This window comes from Palaemon carinicauda, chromosome 19, assembly GCF_036898095.1.
Source record: "Palaemon carinicauda isolate YSFRI2023 chromosome 19, ASM3689809v2, whole genome shotgun sequence".
NCBI lineage: Eukaryota > Metazoa > Arthropoda > Malacostraca > Decapoda > Palaemonidae > Palaemon > Palaemon carinicauda.
Genome location: NC_090743.1, coordinates 43,033,867 through 43,061,084, shown reverse-complemented (window position 1 = coordinate 43,061,084; position 27,218 = coordinate 43,033,867). Strand labels below are relative to the sequence as shown.

At 42.3% G+C, this 27,218-nt stretch overlaps 1 long non-coding RNA gene across 1 annotated transcript in view; it reads left to right on the top strand.

Annotated features, from left to right (window-relative positions):
• LOC137658606 (uncharacterized) overlaps positions 1 to 20,914 on the top strand; it is a 95,127-nt gene extending 74,213 nt beyond the window's left edge. Inside the window, exon 4 of the long non-coding RNA XR_011047388.1 lies at positions 20,293 to 20,914. This is a non-coding gene — a long non-coding RNA (uncharacterized lncRNA). The remainder of the gene's footprint in view (positions 1 to 20,292) is intronic.
• The last annotated feature ends 6,304 nt before the right edge of the window (positions 20,915 to 27,218 follow it).

Sequence of the window (27,218 nt, the reverse complement as noted above, 5' to 3'; positions counted from 1 at the left end):
ATTTATATATATATATATATAGATATATATATGTATATATATATATATATATATAGATATATAGATATATATATATATATATATATATATATATCTATATATATATATATATATATATATCTATATATCTATATCTATATCTATATCTATATCTATATATCTAAATATCTAAATATTTGTTCCTACTCCAGATACAAACCCTCATTTTTCACTATAGGAGATATTCTAGCGAGAGCTGGAAAATATGGCAGAAAACCTTAACAAGGTCGTTAACGACCGGGCCGGTAGTTATCCACCTGTTAGGGGCGGGGGACTGCCGGTCGGTAGCTACTGAATACCTTCAATCGAATTCTAGCTGCCGCAGTGGTAACACCGCTGCTCCTGCTTTTGTTTGACTGGCAGACTAGCCTTTCTTTAGTGTGTTTTTGATTAACTTTTTCTTTTTCTTTATTAGATGTGATGTCCTCTAATATGAGGAAGTGTCCCGGGATTCCCCCGAAATCTTGTGGCACATTCATGTCACCACCGGAGGTGGATCCTCATTCCCTATGCCCTTCATGCAGAGGTCATAGGTGTTCTGAAGGCTCCCCCTGTCAAGTATATAGGGAATGGTAGCCCTCTCAGTGGGAAAAGTACGTGAAGAGGAAGACGAAGAAATCCGAGGAGGATTCGTTACCTCCAGGTTCGTCGTCGAAAGGTAAGGAGTCTCGGGCCTCTTCTTCGGCCTTTTGATCTCTCCCTTCAGACTCATCCTTGCCTCCATCCTCCGGGGGGAAGTCAAGGAAGAGCGGCACCATTGACTTAACCCTCATTCCCCCTGGTCAGGCGGATCACGTTGTCCCCTCCCAGTGGGACAATTTTTTCCGCCATTGGGAATAACTCTATTTATCGCTTCTATTCCAGACCACGTACGAGCGGTATGGCCTGCCCTTGGACTTCCTGGTTCTCCTTCGGTGGAAGTGTGGAACCAGTTCCTCGCGGGCAGTTTTACCTCACGTCCCTTCTGTTTTGGAACCTTCGGGAGTTCCTGACCTCGCCTACATCCCGTCAACCCAGTCGGCGGCCGCTGAAGTGTCGGCAGATATAGTAACTTCAGCTCCCATGGCGCCTACTTCGCTCCTCGCTTGTGCTTCTACGAAACCATCACGTCGCAAGCGCAATCATCGCTATACCTCCCCCTTCCCCTCCTCCTCCTCCCCATCGTCTTCATCCTCCTCGGAGGCTAGGAGGGAGAGAGAAAAGAGGAAAAGGAGAGCTCGCTCTCCTTCCAGACGTTCTCGTCGGAGAGAGAGGTGACATAGGAAGAGACGTCATCGTTCTCGCTCTTCCTCGCCTTCTATCTCTTCACGAAATGTCTCGCCGAGAGACGATAAGCGCTTTCGTCATAAACATAAGAAGAGTGCATCCTCGCATCATTGTTCTGCCTCGCGATCGTCTTCCTCTCGCGAGGGATCATCTAGGCGCTTTAAGAAAAAGAGCTCTACGATACGTTCTCGCTCTTCATCACGAGAGAGTTCTCCTAAGTGTAATAAGCGCTTCCTTGGAGCGATTTTTCATCTAATCGCGCTCCAGGCGTGGAGAAGGGAAGAGCGCACTCTGAGCGCGATCCCTCTCCTTCACATATTAACTTGAGGAGCTCAGATTGCTCTAGGGAAGGGAGAAAGAGCACTTCTTCTGGCCGTCGCTTCGTACCAACAGAGAGAGAGCGCTCCCGTCCTTCAACCTCGCGATCGCGCAAGTCTCCGGACATATCCACGCGGGTCATTCACCTCACCCTTGTGTTTCAGACAGAACAGCTCCGATTCCCGTACTCCCTAACGAGTTACGGAATATGAGCTTCACGAGAACCTCAGAAGAAGACACAGGGGTTCAACCCATCTTCTCCTGGTTGAGAACAGAGGAAAAAGGCCAGACCGCCGATAAATGCAACCTCTTACGGAGACAGTACCATTAATTCGGTCGCCTACACCGAAATCATCGACTTCCTGGCAAGATCAGGTGCGCACGGCGCCATTAGCCAGCGCCCGGCCTTCCCTTGGAATAACGGCAATGGAGTATCCTTCTTCGCCGTTACCTCCAGACACTCGGTCTTCGATCGCCCTTCCTCGCGAGGAATTAGCGCGACCGGAAGATTCCTCGGAAGAACAACCATCAAAGGATTTAGAGTCCTCCTATCTGAGGGCTCTAAGATTGATGTGTAATATCTCAGGCCTCGGTGATTTACATCTGTCGCCTCGACATACCGACGCTCCAGCTTTAGACAGACTACGTCATCCTCCACCAAATCTTAAGACCAGAATCGAACTTCCCTGGTCTATTCACACTGCAGGCCGTCTGAGGAAGGTCTCGTAGGCGGTCTCATGGGAAACAGGTTCCTTGAAGTCTCAAGGGTCCGATAAACTTCTGCAATTCCCGTTTTCGAGGCAAAAGCTTTTTTACAAGGTCAGAGATGCCAACCCTTCTCCTCTGACCCTGGATCCCCTCACAGCAAGGCTCACACCTGGCTGCTCTTCAGAGAGAGACTTTTCTCTCCCAGTCTCCTTCACCGCCACAGAAGCCTCGGCAATGGAAGCAGCGTCAATGTCCCTTCTGGAGGCATTATCCTGGTTTGACACGTGGTCAGGCACAATCGGCTACCTAGCAAGTCATGAAGACCTACCAAACCAAAGCTCCATGCAGTCCCTGCAGGAAGTCCTAGCTGCTGGGGCTAAGACAATGGACTTCCTGACTGCTACGACTGCAACCATGTTGGGCAACTGGATTCCCAAAAGGAGGGAATCTGTAGTTTCCAGACTTCATAGGAGCATCAGTAAGACCGAGAAGTCCGATTTGAGAAACTCGGATCTTCTGCAACCTCACCTCTTTTCTAAACAGGCAGTTTCCTCTGCCTTAGATACTTGGAGGTAAGAGACGCAGTACACCGCGATGCAAAAGGCTGCTTCTCTTCGCACAATGCAACAGCAGCCAACTCCACAACCCAAAACCACAACCGCAACTCCACCCCCAGCCAAGAGCCTCACCCGCCTCTCTTTTATAGCCAAACCTATGGGCAGAGGAAAGTCGGCTCCTCCTAAGGCTAAAGGCAGAGGGAGGAACCCTAGACAGAAATAGGGTCACGGCTCCCCCCTCATAGTGCGTAGGGGGGTGCCTGCAGGGGAGTTGGAGGAGGTGGAAGGCTATGGGGGCCATGCAATGGACGATCAAGTGCTTCGTTGGGGGTACCGCATCCCTTTCATAGACTCTCCTCCTCCTCTAATTCCTCCCCCTGATCTCGTCCTCCCAGGTCCCTCGGGATCCCGGGAAACAGCAAGCCCTAGCTTGGGAGATCCAGAGCATGCTTCTAAAAGGCGCCATTCAAGAGGTCTCCAACGCCTCCCCGGGGTTTTTCAGTTGCCTCTTTCTGGTAGAGAAAGCCTCGGGAGGTTGGAGACCTGTAATCGATCTTTCAACCTTGAACCAGTTTGTAAAGCAAACTCCATTCAAAATGGAGACAGCAGCCTCCGTGACCCAAGCGGTACGTCCAGGAGACTTTATGGCATCTGTGGACTTAAAAGATGCATATTTCCAAGTGCCTATCCATCGCACATATCGGAAATTCCTGCGCTTTCTGGTTCAGGGTTGAATCTTCGAGTTCAAAGTCCTGTGCTTCGGCCTCTCAACCGCCCCACAGGTCTTTACGAAGGTTTTCGAACTCATATCCTCGTGGGCTCACAAGCACGGAATACGTCTGCTAAGATACCTGGACGATTGGCTACTCTTGGCCTCGTCCAGGGAGCTAGCTCTGGATCACCTGAGAAGACTCCTAGATCTTTGCAAAGACCTGGGGATCCTTGTAAACGCAGAGAAGCCTTGCTTGACTCCAACCTAAGTCTTAAACTATCTGGGTATGTCCATCAACACCCAGGTAGGGGGGGTGTTCCCTTCGGAAGACAGACTTTGGAGACTGGAACAATCCATCGCCCAACTTTTGTCGTGGCAGAGTCTTCTGGGCCATCTTTCCTCCCTGGAAAAACTAGTTCCAGGCAGAAGATCAAGAATGAGAAGTCTCCAGTGGCATCTGAAGACCCATTGGTCTCAAACGATAGATTCCCCATTCTTGTCAGTGGAGGTTCCAGCTCTGGTGATACAAGATCTTCATTGGTGGTCAACCAGAGAATATACCCAAAAGGGCATTCCCCTCCAAAGCCCCAGTCCGAAGTTAAAACTCTTTTTGGAGACATCGCTACGGGGCTGGGGTCCCCACCTAGGCCCGAAATTAGCATCGGGAGTTTGGTCTCCGATAGAACAAACTCTCCATATAAATCACCTGGAATTATTAGCAGCCTGGAAAGGCCTAAAATACTTTGTAAAAGATCTACAAGGACGAGAGGTGGTGCTGATGAGCGACAACTCCACAGCCGTCTCGTACATCAACAAACAAGGGGGTACTCTGGCAAGAGACCTCTGTCTGCTAGCAGTCCAGATTTGCCAGTGGGCGGAAGGTCACAATATTTCTCTCGCAGCCAGGTTTATTCCGGGCCGGAGAAACATCATGGCGGATCAACTGAGCAGGCATCACCAAGTGTTGAATGGCAAATGGACTTTGGATCCTCGAGTAGAGAAGACAGTAATAGCTTTGTGGGGTTTCCCCCACAATAGACCTGTTTGCCACTTCTCTGAATGCGAAACTTCCCCGCTACGGGTCCCCAGTTCCAGACCATCAGGCAGCGATCCAGGAAGCCCTTCAACATTCTTGTTACAACCTGGACGTATATGCCTTTCCACCCTTCTGCCTGCTCAGATGGGTGATCAACAAACTCAGGACCTCCTGGAATTGCAAGCTAACTCTAATAGCTCCGGCATGGCCAAGCAGAGAGTGGTACACAGACCTTCTTTCCCTGCTGGTTCAGGTTCCAAGGTTTTTGCCTCCAGAACCCCTTCTGCTGACGCAGCCACACAGTGGTATCCCCCACGGGAGGATCCACTTCCTGAAGCTTCACGCCTGGAGGCTATCCAGTATCTCCTCAGAAGCAGAGGCTTTTCAGGGAAGGTGGCTGAGCACATGTCCAGGCACCTGTGCCAATCTCCCACAAACCTCTACCAAGCAAGATGGAGAGTGTTTGCAGCTTGGTGTAGAGGGCGAGGCGTGTCTCCACTCGATCCCTGTCTTCCATTAGTGGCAGACTTCCTTGTGTACCTCAGGGAGGAAAAACTCCTCTCAGTCTCGGCAATTAAAGGCTATCGTTCAGCCTTAAGCCTCATCTGTAGACTGAGAGGGGTTGACCTTTCCACCTCAGAAGATATCACCTTGTTGATTCGAGGTTTTGAGAGATCTTGCCCCCCCAGTTGAGATTAGACCACCACCTTGGGACGTGTCCCTGGTCTTACGTTCCTTGAAGGGACCACCCTATGAGCCCTTAAATAGGACCTCTTGACTACTTCCTAACCCTTAAGACCGTCTTCCTAGTAGCTCTGGCCTTGGCAAAAACGGTCGGTGAACTTCATGGTCTATCCTACGAAGTCACCCATTCTAGAGGATGGGGGGAAGTCTCGCTCAACTTTGTGCCAGGCTTTGTGGCCAAAACTCAGAATCCTTCATCGGCCCATGAGAGGTTTAGAGAATTTCAATTTTCCAGCCTTAATAGGGTAACACAGTATACTGGCCAATTGCTACTGTGCCCAGTCAGGGCGCTAAGGAAATACCTGAAGCACACCAGACCTTTCAGACCACGCCTCCGTCATCTCTTCCTCAGTAGCAACAAGGTAAAGAAGAGAATCTCTCACAACACCATCTCTTTCTGGCTCAAGAAAGTTATTGTGAGAGCCATTCTCGGAGACCCAGAGGCAGCTCAACCCAAAGCTCATCTAGTTAGGGGAGTGGCTGCCTCACTGGCGTTTAAGAAAAATTTTTCAGTCTCCCAAGTCTTAAGAGCTGGAGTCTGGAAACGCCAATCTACATTCACCACTCACTATTTAACCGATGTGACACATAGGTCTCTAAACACCTTTTCTATAGGGCCTATTGTGACAGGTCAACAGGTGCTGTAGCTACCTTACGCCCTTTCAGGGGACAGTAGCCACTGATCGAGGATTCTGTGTTTCACTGGGTTTTTAGAAGGACATCCATCTATCTTCTGCACTTCCTTCTTCCTCCCATCTGGGTGTCCTAGTCTGTAACCAGTTTCAGCTGGACTCGCCAATGGAAATAAGGTATGAAACTTATCTGACTCCTCTCACAGGGTATAAGTTATACTCATAGTCACGAGGGTTCCCCTTTTCAAGGTCAGGGGAATCCTAAGTATGAAAGGGTCCGAGTCGTGTGTTCCCCACCCTCTTCATCCTGAAACATTTGTTTCCACGTAATTACAAACTTTTAGTCGTGCTAAGATTATGGGGATCTACAGAGAAAAGTTAACGGGAGATTTTTTTTATCAAAAGAGTCTAGTCTGAGGACTACCTTTACTAGGAATAGGGAACTCCTCGACCACCCAGACCTCAAGACTAAGTCTCCTATAGTAAAGAATGAGGGTTTGTATCTAGTGTAGAAACAAATGACAAACTTATAACAGAGTTTGTATTTTTCCTAACATACAAACCCGAATTCTTTACACAAATCCTCCCTCCGTCACCGCCCCCTAAAAATAGTCCTAGCTAGAGTCCGATTGAAGGTATTCAGTAGCTACCGACCGGCAGTCCCCCACCCCTAACAGGTGGATAACTACTGGACCGGTCATTAATGACCTTGTTAAGGTTTTCTGCCATATTTTCCAGCTCGCGCTAGAATATCTCCTATAGTAAAGAATATGGTTTGTATGTTAGGAAAAATACAAACTCTGGTATAAGTTTGTCATATATATATATATATATATATATATATATATATATATATATATATATATATATATATATATGTTTAAAAACATTCTTTATGTTCATGTATACATATATAGCAATGTTGTAAGTTTCCTTGTCAGTGTTTGTGCCGTGCATATGATAATGTATATACTCGTGTAATGTTCGACTTCGTGTAATGTTCGACCCCCCTATTTTGCCTTCGAAATCATGAATTCATCATATACCTCATGTAATGTTCGAGTCTTGATTTTGGCAGTAGGCTAGAGGTCTTCTATCTCCAGCATACCATAATTACCAACAAAGTAAGGGTTATGCCTAAGTGCAACAAACAAATGTATAAAACAAATCGGAACACCTAAATACTAACATCTGTTTACAATAACAATTGAGTATTCAGCGTACATTTTCTAGCGAACACTTTAGTTGCAAACAGCCGATTATCATCACCGCCTAATAGCTTTCAAAAACAAGCAAACACTTCATGTAGCAAACAAAATTAGTTCATCGTTTTGAGTAACAAATTACCATTACCGGTAATTGCAGGTAATTACGGTGATTATAATTACCCGTTATGCTAATCATTTTTTTCTCACAATTTATATGAATAAGAATTTACTCATAACCCATCAAGATGTCTACCAAGAAATATAAAAAATTTACTGCAAAATTCAAGCTTCAAATTATTGCAGCCGCTGTCCGCTGAAACGACAAATAACGTTTAAGCCGTAAAAATGTTTGGAGTTACCGAAACTAGCGTTCGAACTTGGAGAAAAAAAATGTGGATTCAATTAAGAAATATTTTTGCTGTTTATTATTAATATCAATTAATATACAATACCAAGTAAAATAAAATGAGCCTTATTTTTTCATTAACCATATCACGTTATAACATATGCAACCCGACAGTTTGCTAGCTTCATACCTGCTGCGTTATGGTAAAGTCATTACTCCTAGCAGAAAAAACTATTTATGATGGTTTAGGAAATAAAATCTATGCTAATAATATGTCTGGTGTTAAATGAACATGGTTAGTACTGTATATATAGGCCTAGCCTATGTTTACCTACCAGTAGGTAACCTTATATACGTGTAAGCATAGCGTACGATTACCTACCGGTAGGTAGCATAGCCTAGGGTAATTTTCGCGTAGGCCTAGCTTACGTTTACCTACTGGTAGGCCAGAAATTTTTACTTTTTCAAATATATATCTCGTGTAATGTTCGACCCTTACTTTTTTAACTGAAAAATAGGCCTTCAAAAATCGAACATTACACGAGTATATACGGTATGTCAGGTTCTCAAGATGCTTGCACAGGGCCGGGGAACCTTCCCTTCCGACCTCTCCCCCCTTGTCCATCGATCTTCCCATCAGCTGATAACCTACCGTTGACTCGGCCGCCGCAGGGGAATCGTCATCATTCGGACCCTCCTCGTTTAACTGTTGTCTTTTCTTTCCCTCTTCCACGGAGAACATATGGATTTCTGAGGGAAGGGAGTGTGGCCTTTCAGAGATCGACTTCTGTCTTTCTCTTCTCATGGCCATACACCTTTCATGGGCTTCTGAAAATATACTAACGGGGGGAGCACCTTTCACGTTCACGGATTAGGTTGCTCTTCCGATTGTTTTCTTAATTATGTAAGTGAAAATATAATTGTTTGTAATTTAACTTTTCCACTCCCCTTCTCCCGTTGACGTTGACCGGGGAAGGGAGGGTGTAGTTCTTATTTTATGTTTGTTCTCTCATTGGTCTCCTTTTCCTACGTGGACTAGGTGTTCCTACCGAGGGAGTTTTTTGTTGCATAATTTATTTGATTTTTCATCAGTTAGCGATGCAGTTCTTCTTCGTTCGATTAAGATAGCCGACGAAGCAGAGCTGTTCTGTTCATGCCTGGGGAATCTGCTGTCACTGCCGACCCTCAGAGGACGTCATCATGTGTGTCATCCCTTCTCTTAGAGGTACGCCCTTGGCAGCACCTGATCAGCACTTCATCTTCGAGGAACTAGCTCCGGCTGCGCTTCCTCAGGCAGCACTCTTGTCAGATCATCTTAGAGTGCTACGAGGATGTTCACCTCCAGGTGTTGGACTACTTTCCCTTCTGAGAGAGAGTTTTCCTCCCAGGTGTGGGGTGGATTCTCCCTTCCGAGGGAGAACTTCCCTGCATCATCTTCATCACTTCATTGACTGAATGCTGTTGCAGTCTTTGCCTAGACTATGCTCCCCCTTGCTGTCTCTCTTCGCGGGCGGAGCATAGTCTTAGGCAAGTCTCTCCTGTGAAGTGATCACCTCTCTCGTTTGCGAGAGGGGCCACTCATAGAGACTTCTCTTTGGAGGATTGCTACTGCTGAGGGTCAGCTTGCTGATCCACCGGCCCTCGTGGGCATCATTTGTTCCTGGACCTTCTCTTGATGACGCTGCAGCTAGTCCTTGGACTTCGATCCTGAACCCGTCTGTGGATCGTTCGCGATCTCTATCGGTTGATAGTTGATATTCCCCCCTCCAAAGGGCACATCCCATTTCCTGATCGTCCTACCAGCTTACTTGCTGATCTACCATGACCGTTCCTGTCCCCGGTACAGCCTCCTGAGGCCCTACCTAAGCATGCAGATGTGCGCCAATGGCGCTCATCAACATCTTATCAGCGCCAGCCTGCTCTGTCGCGCTTTAAAGAGCGCCCACACTCTCCAGCTCATCAGCGCTCTACAACACTTCGGCGTGCACTTTCACCTGCTCGTCCTCAGCATCTTCCAGCACAACCTTGCCACAGTGAGCAACATTTGCCAGCTCGCCAGTGCTCACCAGCCAACCTACGATTGCCGGCACAGCACAGAACTCTCCGAAACCTCAGCGCGAGTAGGACAACTTCGGTGTCCTACTCGCGAAATGCTCTCCTGCATGCCAAACACACTCCTGCACGCCAACGATCTCCTGCACGCTAACGTTCTCCTGCACTACAGTGCTCTCATGCGTGCCAGCGCTGTTCTACTTGATAGCGCGCTCTTGCGCGCCAGCAGTCTCTTACGCACTAACAATCTCCTGTGTGCCAGCGTTCTCCTGCGCACCAGCGCTCTCCTACACGCCAGCGCTGTCCTACGCGCCAACGATCTCCTGCGTGCCAGTGTTCTCCTGTGTGCCAGTGTTCTTCTGCGTGCCAGTGTTATCCTGCGCGCCAGTGTTATCCTGCGCGCCAGTGCTCTTCTGCCCGCCAACAATCTTCTGCGCGCCAGTGCTCTTCTGCTCGCCAACAATCTTCTGCGCGCCAGCGTTCTCCTGCGCGGCAGCACTTTTCCGCACACGTGCGTCATCGCTTTCCTGCGCGCCAGCTCTCTCCTGCACGCCAGCATTTTCCCACACTCACGAGTCTACGTGCTAGCGCTGTCTACGCCCGAGATCTCTCCCGCGCTTGCGCGTCTACACACCTGCGCTCACGATCCTGAGCGCTCGCGCGCCAGCGTTCTCCTGCACTTTCCAGGGAGACTGCACAACACCCTGCACAGCGCCTTACTGTGCGCCAACACTCTCCGGCACACCAGCGCTCTCGGCCGCACTTGCGCTCTCAGATCCAGCGCCTGCCAATGCACCAGCACTCGCCAATGCACCAACTCTTGCCAAAGACCCAGCGCTCACCTGTGTACCAGTGTTTGCCTGCGCGCCAGCGCTATCCTGTACGCTAGCGCTCTTCTGCGCATTTACCGAAAACTGCGTTTCAGCAGAAATTGAGCACCAGCATCATCCCGTGCGTCAACGTTCCAGTACTCTCCTGGGCATTCCCCTGAGAGGCAAAAACAATGAAAACTTTTTGACAGGTCACATGCTTAACAGAAGGGTTCAAGATCCCGAAGATTCCATCTTCCAAGGCGAATCAACCGCATCTACCATCAATCGAAACTCCTCACAGGAAACCCTTGATCCCTTTCTCTTCAGGAGTTTTTCCTGACAATACCACTGTCAGCAAACATGATCTGATCATTGGAAACGGCCTATCACTAGCTTGCATATCTCTAATTACTAGAACGCCGATCACTAGCTCATCGACCGCTGTTCGCTAATATCTATGTAGCCGATCACCAGATCGCCAATTGCTAACGATCTCCGATTGCTGGCGTGTAGATCGCGGACTGCTAGTCAATAACTACTAATCAGGTTGCTGATCATCTCTGACCAGCCAATCGTCAGCTTGCTGATCTCTAGCTCACTGAGATCGAGCGCTGATCATCAATGGCACACTTCGACATCTACCAAAAGCTGTAGCTTTGCTATGATTATACGCCTGGAGACTGCCCAGTACCTCCTCTCTCGGAGAGGCTTTTCGTAATAAGTTGCGAAAAGGTTGTCAAGATTCTTCAGCATTAGTGTACTAGGCAAAATATAACATCTTCTGGGGTTGGTGTCTTGGGAAAGTGTATCTCTCCACTCGACACCTCTATATCAGCAATAGCGGAATCTTTGAGTATATGCAAGAGGAAAAGACCCCTTTTTAGTTTCAGCAGGTAAAGACGATCACTCAACCGGGAGTCTCACCTTCAAACTGAAAGGAAGGGACTTCCCCTCATCGCTAGATCTTGCCTAACTTATGTCGACTTACAACTTGCCTTTTCCCAGTCGCAATTGAGACCTCCCTCTCAGAACATGGTTTGATGTCTCTGGTCTCTAAGGAGACCTCCTTACGTTCAACTTAACCAGGCAACAAATTTTCACCTGGTTTAGAGGGCAGTGTTCCTACACACTTTGACAGCGGCCAAACAAGTCAAGGAACTTCATGGATTTCACCATTGCCCATTCATGAAAAGGGTGAAAGGCAATTTACAGTTTCGTCCCCGAGTATGTTGCCAGACACAGTCTCCAGAGGTCACGGATCCTAGACAACAAGTGTCCACTCAGTAACTGTTGATCCAGATCATCTGTTACTGTACCCAGGGTAAGGTTTGAGGCTTTACCTCAAGAGAACGGCAACAGCCCACCTGTATCCCTTCTCTTGTTATCAGCACTGGAAGAGACAAGAGGAGGATCACCAAAACATCATCTCTGCTGGATTCACAATTTTCAATTACGCTCTGAATCCAGATCCTTATCCAACATGTCGACCGATGATGTCAGGGGCATAGCCATGGCCCTGGCCCTTCTAAGCAGATTACTCAGTGATGCAGGTTCTACAAGCAAGGGTGTGAATGCTCCAGGTAACTTTCACAACCTTTCTCCTGCAAGATGTGACCCACAGGAACTCGATACGATCTCTATCGGTCCTGTGGTGGCAGCACAACAGCTGGTTGTATACCTCAAGCTCCTTATTGGACCAGTAGCAGAAGGTTGAGGCCACTGTTACCCAGTTTTAGTCTGCGTGAATGAAAAGGTTTAACTGGCACTTATTCTTTTCTTCACCCTTACCTCTCTTGGGGAAAGCCACATCCTTGGGTCTCTGCTTAAGCTGACCTCAAACCACATCTCTTGTGTACCTAGTATTAAGGTATACTGTTGCATCCCCATACCCTGGCGAGGTGGTATTAGGAAAGTCTTGATTACCATAGTTTTTCTCATGCAAAAAGACTCGAAATAAATTTACCTGAACAGTCACACTTCTAAATATCTCGACACACAGCTTACGTAGGCCGCGGACCTTGCATAGCGAGGTTTAAGCAAGGCGCAGGGACTCCTTATTTTGAATACTAACATACTCAGATAAGGAGCCCCGGGTAAAGCCAAAAGCCAGATTGGCAGGGACGTCCACCCTTCCTCATGGGTGAGTCACCCCTGAATAAATAGTGTATTTTTGTATTCCAGTTACGGAACAAATGACATTCGTAGATAATTTTTATTTTTCCTAATGATAGAAATCTTAGCTATTTATACAAACTTGCCCGCCAGCCCTATCCCCCTTGAAGTCTTACCTCCAAGCAAAGTGAGCTAAATCACCGGTGTGTGAGCAGGAGCAGTAGCAAGCTATCCCCCCCAACCCCGCTAACTAGCCGTATGGGTAGTTAATGCCTTGTCATTTCACCTTTGCAGAAAGTAATATCCCTAAATAAATAGCTAAGGTTTGCATCGTTAGGAAAAATACAAATTATCTACGAATTTGTCATATTTGTCCTTACCAAAATTGAATATTTTGCAAAGGGTATGAATTCACCCAACTTTTTGTTAGTTAGTATATATATATTTTGGTTTGTTTGTGAGCAACTTTACACAAAAACTACCATACCGATTTTGACCAAACTTGGATGACATGTTGGGTATGACTTAAGCTGATGTGTAATATATTTTGGATGAAGTACATCAAAGTATAAGTACGCACCAGTACTTTAAAAATAATTGCAATGTTTAATAAATGGAAAATATTTTGTTAGTTTATTTTTTGTTTGTAAACATCATTAGGCAAAAACTACTGAAACAATTTCAATGTAAACTGGGTGGACATGTGTGGTATGATCTTATTACCCAAGGACAAATCCATTATATTTTGAAGAAAATACATCGAAGTACAAGTTATGCAGTAGAGTTAAGGGCAAAATTAGACTGCTTGTCATGGCGAAGGCATGCTCTCTACTGAGAGTCCCTCCAGTTTTGTTATACTTTTACATTTTTCTTTGCTTCTGCATTTCTTACCTGCACAGGGTTGCTCTCCATATTAATGTCCTTGGATCTGTAGGATTCTGCATTTCCAGCTTTAATTACTGCTTGGCTGATCCCCAAGCCAAATCTGCCCTAATGTGCCAGACAATCAGTATCACACTTCAGCTTTCATTGAAAACCATCAAGAATCAGATGACAGCATTTTGCAACATGGAAAAGACTAGTGAAGTAAGACGGGCCTTGCTTGATGGATCCATATCAGCCAAATGGTACATCAAAGCATCAGAACTAATCCCGTATCCACTTGCAAGAAAAATTCCGTGCCAAGTTGCAGTCAGTATTTGCACACTGTGACTGCGATATCTGTGCAACTGTGAAATCATCATTGATAAAGACGAAGACACAGCAGCACAACAGAGACCGGAAAGACCCAGCGAACAACTATCAGCAAGTAACTTACGAACCACTGCAGCACTACCTATTGAATTGTCCAGAAACAAGCCTACTAAGACAGGATTTCAACTCCAACATTCCTGTAACTGCGACAGCAATCGTAAAACACATTACAGTGGAACCTCTACACACGAACGTATCTACATCGAATTTTCCAACATCCAAAGTAAAATTCGAGCAAATTTTTGACTCTACACCCAAATTTTATTTCGACACATGAAGTAAGCAATTTTCGTCGTACGGTTGTATCCGAATTTTTCGACACGCGAAGTACAATTCGAACACGTTCCGACTCTACACCCGAATGTTTTTTTCGACACCCGAAGTAAACAATACTCGTACTCGTAGTCGGTGCTCATAGCGCCTGAAGTGTTTTTTATTTCCGCCGATAGAAGGCAGCACATCGACCTCGGAGGGACGCTCAATTAGCGGGTCTTGGGTCAGTCCTCTGTTCTCGTCGGCTTCTTGCGGTTGTGCTCTGTGCGTTCTGCTATTAACTCTGTTTTAATCGTGATTTTTTAGGTGCATCCTTTAACGGTAATTTACATAAAGTATGGGTCCTAAAAGGCTTAGTTTTGCCAGTGGTAGTGGTGGTGGTGAGAAAAGGAAGAAGGAAATACTTTCTTTAGAAATTAAGCAGGAAATTATTGAAAAACATGAGCGTGGCGTCTGCGTGAGTGAACTTGCTAAACAGTATGGCCGTAATATGTCGACGATCTCGACAATCCTTAAACAGAAGGAAGCTATTAAAGCAGTGAAACCTTCTAAGGGGATCACTATAATTTCCAAACGCCGTACCCCTATCATAAAAGAGATGAAACGACTTCTAATAGTGTGGATTAAGGATAGAGAGATCGTTGGCGACACCATCACCGAGACTGTTATCTGCGAGAAGGCGCACGCCATCTTTACAGACTTGAAGGAGGAGAGCTCTGGGGGTGATGCTGGGGAGAGTTCAACCGAGCCTTCCTCAGATGATTTCAAGGCATCTCGTGGCTGGTTCGAGAAATTTAAGAAACGGTCCAGGATTCATTCAGTTGTTCGCCACGGAGAGGCTGCTAGTGCGGACACAAAGGCTGCAGCTGACTTTGTCAAGAACTTCGAAAAGATCGTGCAGGAAGAAGGCTACGTAGAGCAGCAAGTGTTTAATTGTGATGAAACCGGGCTGTTTTGGAAGAAGATGCCGAGTCGAACCTACATCACTGCCGAAGAGAAGAAATTGCCTGGGCATAAGCCAATGAAGGATCGGTTGACCCTTGCCCTATGTGCCAACGCTAGCGGGAACTTTAAAGTCAAGCCCTTACTGGTTTACCATTCAGAGAACCCTAGGGCCTTTAAAGCACACAACGTCGATAAGGATCAGCTTCATGTTTTCTGGCGATCCAACTCGAAGGCCTGGATCACTAGGCAATTCTTTGTGCAATGGGTAAACCAAGTTTTCGGCCCTTCTGTGAAGAAGTATCTTCATGAACAAAAATTGCCTTTAAAGTGCCTGCTATGCCTTGACAATGCACCCGCTCACCCCCTAGACTTGAAGATGATATCTTCGATGAATTCAAGTTCATAAAGGTTCTGTATCTTCCACCGAATACCACCTCTATCCTCCAGCCCATGGACCAGCAAGTCATCTCTAATTTTAAGAAGCTGTACACCAAGCACTTATTTAAGCAGTGCTTTAATGTCACGCAAAGCACCAACTTAACTTTGCGTGAATTTTGGAGGGGCCACTTCAACATCGTGCACTGCTTGAAGATCATAGATCAGGCTTGGGTGGGATTAACTCGATGGACCCTCAATTCTGCCTGGAAGAAGCTGTGGCCTGATGCAGTTTCTCCCCGAGATTTTGAGGGTTTTGACCCCGAACCTGATCCCGTGGACGGTGCAGCGGAAGCCGTAGAGGAAATCGTCTCCCTTAGCAAGTCCATGGGTCTGGAGGTCAACGCAGATGACGTTACGGAACTCGTCGCCGAACATCACGACGAACTTACCACGGATGAGCTCAAGGAACTCCATGCTATGTCGGAGCACATGAGTGATGACAAGGAAGGGAGCGAGGAGGTAGAACATGTGTTAGGTTCGGCGCAAATAAAAGAGGTGTTAGGAAAATATCAAGACGTGGTCGACTTCATCGACAAATACCATCCAAAGAAATTGCAGGTTTGTCGTGTAGTTTCTCAATTCGATGATGTTTGCCTAACTCACTTTCGAAACATTCTGAAAAGCCGTACCAAGCAATTATCTATCGATGCTTTCTTTAAAAAACTGCGAAGCGAACTCGCGATGAAGAGGATGTAAGTGAATCTAAGAAAACGGCAGAGTGAAGCGGAAGAAAGTGAAACAAAGAAAACGGAAAAGAGTGAAGCAAAAGAAATTCAGTCAATTTTAAGTGTAGAGAGTGATAGTGATTAAAATTACGTGATCATCAAAAAGAAAAAAAGAAAATGTAAAAAAAAAAAATATAAAATATAAAAATAAAAAAAAATAAGCCAAGTTATGTTAAAGTTCACTTAGTGTAAGTTAGAATAAGTTACGGTAGTGTACGTTTATCTTAGTTAACCTCTCTACCTCTTCACTGCCCGTCCGTCTCCTCTCTGCGTAGCAAGACTAACAACACCTGCGCTGGAGTTTCTAAGGTAAAGTGACGCTAAAAACCCGTTTCTTATTTATCATTTTTTGCTAATTCTTCTTATTTACATGTCTATTCTTATTTACATGTCTATTATCTAATTTAGTGTCCATTATTTTCATGGGAAAATTATGTGTAGTAGTTTATTAAGAAGTTATCATAGGTTTTTGGGCTCAACCACGGATTAATCCTATTTCAATGTATTCTTATGGGAAAATTCGTTTCTACATCCGAACATTTTCTACATCCGAAGTTGGTTCTGGAACGGATTAAATTCGTATGTAGAGGTTCCACTGTATTGCCAATGTTGATACATTCTCAGCCTTTGTCCGCAGCAAAGTCATGTTATTACTCGCTTTATCTCATTGCAAAACATGCTAATCCTTGCTTAATCTCATAGCAAAAATATGCTCATCCTCACTTTATCTCATAACATAGTGATTCTAATCCTAGCTTTTTCTCATAGCGAATTGATGCTAATCCTTGCTTTATCTCATAGCATAGGGATTGTAATCCTTGCTATTTCTCATAGCAAAGTTATGCTCATCCTGGTTTTATCTTATAGCAAAGTGATTCTAACCCTTTCTTTTTCTCATAGCAAATTGATGCTAATCCTCGCTTCATCTCATAGTAAAGTGATTCTAATCCTTGCTATTTCTCATAGCAGTTATGCTCATCCTCGTTTTATCTTGGAGCAAAGTGATGCTAATCCTCACTTTATCTCATAGCAAAGTGATGCTCATCCTCACTTTATCTCATAGCAATGTGATTCTAATCCTTGCTTTATCTCATAGCAAAGTGATTCTAATCCTTGCTTTATCTCATAGCAAAGTGATGCTCATCCTCACTTTATCTCGTAGCAAAGTTATGATCATCCTCACTTTATCTTGTAGCAAAGTTATGCTCATCCTCACTTTATCTCATAGCAAAGTGATGCTCATCCTCACTTTATCTCATAGCAAAGTGATTCTAATCCTTGCTTTATCTCATAGCAAAGTGATGCTCATCCTCACTTTATCTCGTAGCAAAGTTATGCTCATCCTCACTTTATCTTGTAGCAAAGTTATGCTCATCCTCGTTTTATTTCGTGGTAAAGGGATGTTAATGCTCTCTTTATCTGTGAGCAATTGAATACTAATCTTCTTTTTGTATGTGTGCAAAGTTTTGCTAATCCTCCCTTTAATTGTGAACAAAGTGATGCTGATCTTCCTTTTATCTCAGAGAAAACTGATGCTAAGCCTCTCTTATCTGTGAGTAATTGGATGCTTATCCTTCATTTATATGTTGAAAAAGTTATGCCAATCCTCCCTTTATCTTTGAGCAGTGATGCTGATCCTCCCTTTACCTGTGAGCATAGGGAAATTAGCAATGCGTTGTTATATGGCCTGGTGGTACACTCTAAAAAATTAAGGGTATAAAAGGGGTAGAAAAAGGGTATTTCTAGTGGTTAAAATAGCATACCCTATCGGGGTATATAAGAACTATAATATACCCTTTACAATATACCCATATCAAGGGTATAACATACTTGAGATACCCTTACTTAGGGGTGTATCGTAGGTAAAGAATACCCTTTTACAGGGTATTATACCCGTGTATATTAATTATAATTTTATAATTAATACCTATTCCACCATTATATAGGTGTAGTTATAGCTTATAAGTATATAAAGTAATAAGGTCAATGATCTTAAAAGTTTGGTTTATCAATTTATTATTTCCATTACACTTGAAAATCAAAAGTATATATATAATATATATAGAGTGATGGCAGAAGCTGCAAAGCAAACCGTACGCAGAAATCTATGAAAAGAAAATATTTGTTAGTGTGTGTGTGCCTAAATATATAAATATATATATATATATATATATATATATATATATATATATATATATATATATATATATATATATATATATATATATATATATATATATATATATATATATATATATATATATATAGAAAAGAAAGGAAAAAATATCATGCATAAATACCTAACAGTCTGCTACCTCAAGTCAAACTGATTAAGAAATCCCTGGCGTCAGTGTTTGCTTACAGACTACTCGTAATCGTAATGTTATTAACGTTTAGCTGAATACGTTGTTTATGGTTTTTTTTCCTCCCAGACAGCTTGACGCTCTCTCTCTCTCTCTCTCTCTCTCTCTCTCTCTCTCTCTCTCTCTCTCTCTCTCTCTCTCTCTCTCTCTCTCTCTCTCTCTCTCTCTCTCTCTCTCTCTCTCTCTCTCTCTCTCTCTCTCCTCTCTCATAATTAAGTACTAATGATAATTTCTTACTTATTTTCCCCGGTGTTAGTAATAATGATTTTTTAGACTATCACAGCCTGAATGCAAAACTAATGATGATGTCTGACAATTTTTATTCGTAACCACTGTTTATGCTTGCATAGATGGACAGTTAGTGTTCTTACCTTGGTTAACAGATGAAATGCAGTGTAGATATTATAATCCCGATGACGCTAATTGGAGCAATTTATCATCACTGCAGAGCAGACCATAGTCCAGACGCCACTGAAATTTCCCGCCAAATTCCCGGGGTCTCGAAGAATCTCGAGACGGCAACAATACAAATTGCCAAGTACCGCATTTTGTAGGAACTTGCTTCAAAACTATCCATAACTCAAAACCAATATGTTGTTAGTAACTTTTTTGGTGCATTACACTATCAGTGTAACAATATGGTGATTTAATACAGAGTAAAAGTTCATTTTATGACATGATCACACAAACTTACCAAGCCCATTTTAAGACAAAGTACAATAGAGGGTATATTATTCACAAAAAATACCCTGCCTCCTGGTGTAGAAGGGTATTTTTGAGCCTTAGGGTGTTTTACATGTATATAAACCCCAGCTCAATCGTTATACCCTTTCTGTACCTTGAACTTTTTACAGTGTAGCATCCTCGCCTGGTGATTGACAGACTAGGGTTTGAGTCCCTCTCAAAACTCGTTAGTTCCTTTGGTCCCTGCAACCTCACCATGCTTGTGAGCGAAGGAGGGGGACGTTTGGTTGAGCCTATATGTCTATCCTCTGAGTCATTAGCAGCCATTGCCTGGCCCTCCTTGGTCTTAGCTTGGGTGGAGAGGGAGCTTGGGCCCTGATCCTATATAATATGGTCAATCTCTAGGGCATTGTCCTGATCCGTAGGACAATGTCACTGTCTCTTGCCTCTGCCATTCTCTGGCGGCCTTTAAAGCCATTGATAAATATGCATTATTTTCTGGTCAATAATGATTATGAAACCCCTTCTCACAATATGCAAGTGGTATTAACCTTACAAGTAATATAACAAGTAATGTAATAGGCTTACTGTTATGGAATGCAAAATTTATTTCCGAAAATGTCTATGCACAGCTGAGGTTAGGTTGCATTACTTTACAATAAAAATTTATGGCTACAGTAATGCCAGATTTACTTTATAACTGTTAGACTCTGCAATATTGATTAGAAATAGCCAATTATCATATATATTTGGTAATAGAACTAATTTTTCCTTTTTTTCTTCGTAGTTCAATTTTCTTATATATTCATGAAATGCTTAAATTTAACTAGGTAAATTTTCAATTGTTTCAATTTAATGATATTAATATCCTCTTATTGCTCATATACTTAAAGGAAAATTAGTCAAAGCTTTCAATTAAACTCATTTCAAAGTAGTGTGTTCCCTTGCAAGTATGGAAAGAATAACAAGCATTATAGAATAATATATTGTATATAATGATCTTAAACTTGAAGGGATATTATATTTGAAATTATAGCCTTAATAATAATGGCTTTTTTTTTTTTACAGTGTCTGCTACGCTCATTTCCTTATGAAGTAATTGGTCTTGGATCCAACCAGGGAGATGTCATTTCTTCAACACTACTTGAAAACCAACATCTACTGCTTCGTTTACCAAACCTAGAGTATTTTAATTTCAAATATCAGCCACTGTAATGTCTCTTTAAACTCTATTATTATTTTCTGGCTAGCTGAAGGCATTTTGGCTTATAATAATTTTTGAGTGCCAAACTAAGTTCAGAATTGGCTTTGTGGTCAGATGAAACTGCTGAATAGTATTAGAAATACTATTTTTATTTTTTTTTTTAATGAAGCCAGAGGTATTTTAATGAGATTGGATGTTAACATTCTTTTAAGTGTTCACAGCATTTATTACTTAAATTTAAACCATAAATTATGTGTATTTAAAAGACTACAGGAGTGAAAGGTTTTATAGGAATCTCACTCTAGAATTAATTTTTCTAGATTGAATATTTTGAAGATTCCAACAATTTTTTAATGAAATTTGGCAGATACAAAACTGAAATGAATATGGAATACATTTGCAATATTATAAGCAGTTACTTTAACTTTCCCAAGCTGGGGAAACCTAAATTGCAAAACATATATTAACAAAATGCAAATATCCTGTAATTTGAACATTAACAGGCTGCTAGAACATTATATTTTCTGTGGTGTAGAGACTCAAAGTAATTATTTACATTTCTTTACTGACATCTTGATTATATTTGTAAAAATAACTTCATTTCAGTGCAAAATTTACATTGAAAGTTATCATAAATTCTATTAAACTTCAACCACAAAAAAATCCAAGTAGATAAACAAGTGTTTGCAATCGCTTTCAATACTTGACTGACTTTACTTTAAAGGCTGCTTTTCTGGTCCTATACAGCAGTTGAACCCAACTCTCTATAGGACCTCCACAGTCATTTTTTCATATTCGTTCGAAAGCATTCAACATTTCACACTGCATATTGTTCGTTTATTTTAAATCTTCACTACCGAAGCAGTCACCGAAGAAGAAAGTCTTCAGTTTCCTCTGGAAAGCCTTAATATCTTCAATCTTTTGGATGCCTCATGGCAGCTTATTGTATAGTCGTACAAATCTTCACCCAAAATTTGGTCTCGAGTCCAGGTTCACGTGTGTTTGTGAGAGTTATGACTGTTTCAATTCTTTTTTGTGTGTGTAATTTTGTTTTAGTATCCCTATCTAAATTCCTTGTTTATCATTGAAATTCCTTTGTCAGCTTTTCCTCTGCTCACACTCTGCGCACTACTTACTCTTTCTGGACTCTCAGCCCCCCAGTACTTTGTATTTCTGGACTCTCAGCCAGCCGGTGATTTGTGTTTCTGGACTCTCAGCCTCCCAGTATTTAATCTTTCTGGACTCTCAGCCTCCCAGTACTTTGTCTTTCTGGACTCTCAGCCTCCCAGTACTTTGTCTTTCTGGACTCTCAGCCTCCCACTACTTTGTCTTTCTGGACTCTCAGCCTCCCACTACTTATTCTTTCTGGACTCAGCCTTCCAGTACTTTGTCATTCTGGACTCTCAGCCTGCCAGTACTTTGTCTTTCTGGAATCTCAGCCTCCCAGTACTTTGTCTTTCTGGACTCTCAGCCCCCCCAGTACTTTGTATTTCTGGACTCTCAGCCTCCCAGTACTTAATCTTTCTGGACTCTCAGCCTCCCAGTACTTTGTCTTTCTGGACTCTCAGCCTCCCAGTACTTTGTCTTTTTGTACTCTACGCCTCCAAGTATTTTGTCTTTCTAGACTCTATGCCTCCCAGTATTTTGTCTTTCTGGACTCTCAGCCTCCCGGTACTTTGTCTTTCTGGACTCTCAGCCCCCCAGTACTTTGTCTTTCTGGACTCTCGGCCTTCCAGTATTTTGTCTTTCTGGACTCAGCCTCCCAGGACTTTGTCTTTCTGAACTCTCTGCCTGCCAGTACTTTGTCTTTCTGGACTCTCAGCCTGCCAGTAATTTTTCTTTCTGGACTGTCAGCCTCCCAGTATTTTGTCTTTTTGGACTCTCAACCTCCCAGTACTTTGTCTTTCTGAATTCTCATCCTACCAGTACCTTACCTTTCTGGACCCTAAGCCTTCCAGTACTTTGTCTCTGGATTCTCAGCCTCCCAGTACTTTGCCTTTCTGGACTCTCATCAAATTTAGGTCTTCACCTACATATTTTTTACTCGATTTTCTGCAGTATTCCACTCATTGTTTGTATATCCTCTGTTTTTCTGACCAGCTTTTCATTATCCTTCCTATGGCATGCCCAAACCTTCTCTTCAGCCCTTGGTTGCCTATGTGGTATCGTCCCTGACTGGTAATCGCCAGATTGGGGTTCAGAGTCCTGCTCAAACTTGTTAATTCTTTTGTTCACTGCAACCTCACCATCCATGTGAGCTAAGGATGGGTTGTTTGGGGGAGCCTATATATCTACCTGCTGAGTCATTAGTAGCCATTGCCTGCCCCTCCTTAGGTATAGAGTACACTTCTTTGTAAATTCCCTCAATACTAATGTAAACAAAATAGGAGATCATCTTGAACTTGGCTAGAGAACTTGCCAGTGCCTTCACTCTACATCAAATGCTATGATAGAGTAGCATCTAATTCACAATTCTTCCTTGTACGCCTTAAGCAATTCGTTTCTGTGGGTATTCTCCCATCTTGCTGTCCAGTGTCACTTACCTTTAACTTCATGGTTAAACTTTAGGGTTTTGCCGTAGTTGCAACTCTGCTGGTTCCATAGGTGGGTCATTGCTAAAATTTGATAGATGCAATCCAATCCTGATTTCATAAAGTACATGTATATATATGTCAAAAATCTTGCAAGCATCTTTTGATTGGTACTTTTCCTGTTGCTATAAACACAGTTTTTCTTCATATATCTGGCATGAGTAACAGCTCAATTTTTATCAATTTCATCTGCCTTTCTTCTTGTGGAACTTCTAATTTCACCCATTTATTAGGTGCTGCACCTTGATTGTTGCAATGCGTAGGCATTAATGTAGGGTGTTTGCTGAGTTACTTCAGCCCCTAGTTTAAGCTTTCTACATCACTTTCCCTTTGCTTCATGCATTCCATCATGCTTACCAGGCTGTTAGCCATAGTTTCCTTAGTGTTCTACATCACTATCCCTCGGCTTCATGTCTTCCATCTTGCTTTCCAGTCTTTTAACGTTAGTCTCTTCAGCTTTTTACATCACTTTCCCTTTGCTTCATGTCTTCCATCTTGCTCACCAGCCTCCTAACCCTAGTTACGATGTCAGGATGTCAGAGAACTTCAAATCATTCATTCATTGATTCTTTAGTCTTCTATATCACTTTCCTTTGCTTCATGTCTTCCAGCTTTCTCACCAGCCTCTTAACCTTAGTTTCTTTAGTATTCTACATCACTTTCCCTCTGCTCCATGTCTTCCATCTTGTTTACGAGCCATTTAACACTCGTTTCTTTAGTCTTCAACATCACTTTCCCTCTTTTTCTTGCCTTCTATCTTGCCTACCAGCCTCTTAACCCTAGTTTCTTTAGTATTTTGCATCACTATCTCTTTGGTTCATGCCTTCCATCTTGTTTCCCAGCCTCATATCCCTAGTTTATTTAGTCTTTCACATCACTTTCCCTTTATTCCATGTCTTCCATCTTTCTTACCAGCCCCTTAACCCTCGTGTCTTTAGTCTTCTACATCGCTTTCCCTCTTCTTCATGCCTTCCTTCTTGCTCACCAGCCTCATAACCGTAATTTCTTTAGTCTTCTACATCACTTTCCATCATCCTTACCAGCCCCTCTAACTTTTTCTTCATAGTGCAACTGCAGGGTATCCTCAAGTTGCAAATCAGCTTTGAATGGCTTTTCCGTCCCCAGCACCCCAAATTCTCATAAATCAATGATCTCTCTCATCTTCATGATTCATTTTTTATGGATCTGTATACATTTAAATACAAAATTCCCACTCCTTGTGTAAAATTAATTTTAATGTTGCTACCCATCTAGATAAATAATGCACATATCCCTGTACAATGCACATCATTAGCACAATACAATAGAGGAATATTAGAGAAAAGACGAAATTTGCTACCATAAGGCCAGCTCAATACACTGAAAATGCGTGATTCCACTGCACATACTGTGCATCATATGGTCCGGAGTTTTAAAGACATATTTCACTAATTCCCATTACCTATGACTATATTATATTTGTGTTCCATCTTATCAGATAAGTGGTAAGTAATGTGGAATAATGGATCTGTCAGTAATATTGAAAACAAATAGTAACATCTAGATATTCTTCACTCCGAGAAGGACACCACATTGAAGTAATATTATCCAGTCTTTAAATTGGTAACCCTCTTTCGATAAAGGGGTACACAATGAATAACCTTTACTGGCTAGTACAACAGTAACGTGTTTGCCTAGAATTCGCATGGCAGGAGATCGATCCCTGCCCGGGACCGCGAGTTTATGCTGCTTACTGGGGAGGCAACTGCTTTGGTTGGGCACAACACTATGGGGGTGTTGAGCTCTCCCGGCTGACGTTCTGGTGAACATCTATTCTGATGAAACTGAAACTTAAACCAGACACCTTTAACCTTTGTGTTTATTCCTTTAATTACGGAATAAACACATTTTTCGTACAAGGTTACAGTCAAATATACTTTTGTGATGGTCCAGTTCTGAATCCTCAACCGCCATCAACATTTAGAAATTAATCCGTTCAAATTGATGTTTAAAGACATTCTCCAGCAATGTAGACACCTCAGGATTATTTATGTAATCGACTGATAGGCTTGCTTAACGCAAATGGGTGTTACAGACTAATACACATACAAACACAGCCAATCCAACACTTTCTAAAAACAAGGACACCTCACACGTCTCGAACTGTCGACCTAACCACGACAGAACTCGTCGCCGCTGGTGACTGGTACAACATACGAGCATATGCTACTAGGATCTGAAGCGATGTCAGGCAGGGCAGCTAATCGGGACTACGGTCTACTCTACCCGAAAGCCAAAGCATAAGTCCTGCAAAAAGAAGGCAACCGTGCATAACCCATACAAATAGGAAAAGAACACGTTAATAGAAGAACAAGGTTACAGTCAAATATATTTTTGTGATTGCCCAGTTCTGAATCCTCAACCTGCATCGACACTTACAAAATAATCCTTTCAAAATGATGTTTAAGGAATCTTCAAAATGCTCAGTTTATTCAATCATTGATTTCTTTACAATGTCAAAACTTATTTTTTGTCATTTTTATAAGCATAGAAGGTGTATTTAGATTTTCAGAATATCAATTATATTGAGTCTATATTGTTTACTAAGTCAGATAAGATTTTCACTCTAAAACAAATTCGCATATTTTGTAATGCAATTTACTAGTTTCTGCTTTGCATCATTGTAATTCCTATTCATTAGGTTTATCTGTGACTTATGTATTTTTTCAACATGCTCTTTTAAAGTTAAGTACTCAAGATTTATAACACTTGATGTGTAAGATCATCAAGGGGGTATTTCTGTTCAGTTGTCCATGTGCAATAACTAATCCCAGAATGGTATCACTTTTATTAAAACATAAAGTATTTACTTGAACTGAGTATATCTGAGAACTAAAAACTGTTCGTATAGTTACATAACTTTGTGTATTGTTTTTAATTGAGGTCATCCAAGAGAGCTGTCTTATTTGTGTATATATCTAAAGGACTTTTAAGAAGACAAAGTATTTACTTCAACTGAGTATATCTGAGAGAGCTTTAAACTTTTCATATATTTTGATAAATTGATGAAAAATATACAATACTGCTTTTTTGTTAAGTACATATAAGAGTTTTACAAACTATTTAGATAACTCGATTATCGTATAAACTATTCATGTGGTTTGATAACTCAATATAAGATATTAACTACTGCTTTTGTAAAGAACATTTTACATTCAGATAATTTGATTATCATACAAAAAAGGTATAAGAAAATAGTTTCACAGGCCACCATGCATTCCATATTTATATTAGCACAATCATTGATGGAACAAGAACATATCTGGGAATTAAAAATTATTTAGGTAGGACGAACAGTTTTTTTTTTTTTTTCTAAACATCTCTTAACCTCCCTGAAGAATACTGGGGATATTTAAGCTTTTTTGCTGTATTCTACCTTCAGATAAACAGATTTCTTACAAACTTCTCTTAATCTCCCAAAAGGATACTGGAGATTTTTAAGCGTTTGGCTGTATTCTACCTTTAGAATATTTTTTTATATATATATACTATCATCTCTTAACTTCCCTAAAGAATACTGGAGATTTTCAAGCTTTTTGCTGTATTCTATCTTCAGACGAACAGTTTATTTTAGAAAAATCTCTCAACCTCCCAGAAGAATACTGGAGATTTTTAAGATTTTTGCTGCATTCTACCTTCAAGGTACTTCAAATTCATTGTGTTATTTTGTCATTCCCTCTCCATTTCCTTTCTTACCTTATTTTCTTTCTTACCTTATTTAATTTTAAATGAGATTAATCGGCATAGAAATTTTTCACCTAACCAGGTAAAGGAGGCTTTATTAAAAAAAACTAAATTTGGTTAAAATGCTTACAGTTTTAGTTACTAAATTAGATTTGTACATTTTAATTTTTGGCTTAAAGCTGTTTAAAGAATCTATGTGATGAGTACGTACACAGTTTGGAGAGGCAGTATAGGGGTTACATTTGTCTGGACTGTTCTTTCTGTTCTTTGGGTTTTAAGGTCTAGAGGGCAGTATAGGTAGGGGTTATATTTGTCTGGACTGTTCTTTTTGCTCTTTTGGGTTTCAAGATCTGGAGAGCCAGTATAGAGGTTAATTTGTGTGGAGTGTCCTTTCTGCGCTTTGGGTTTTAAGGTCTGGAGGGCAGTATAGGGGTTATATTTGTCTAGACTGTTCTTTCTGCTCTTTTGAGTTTCAA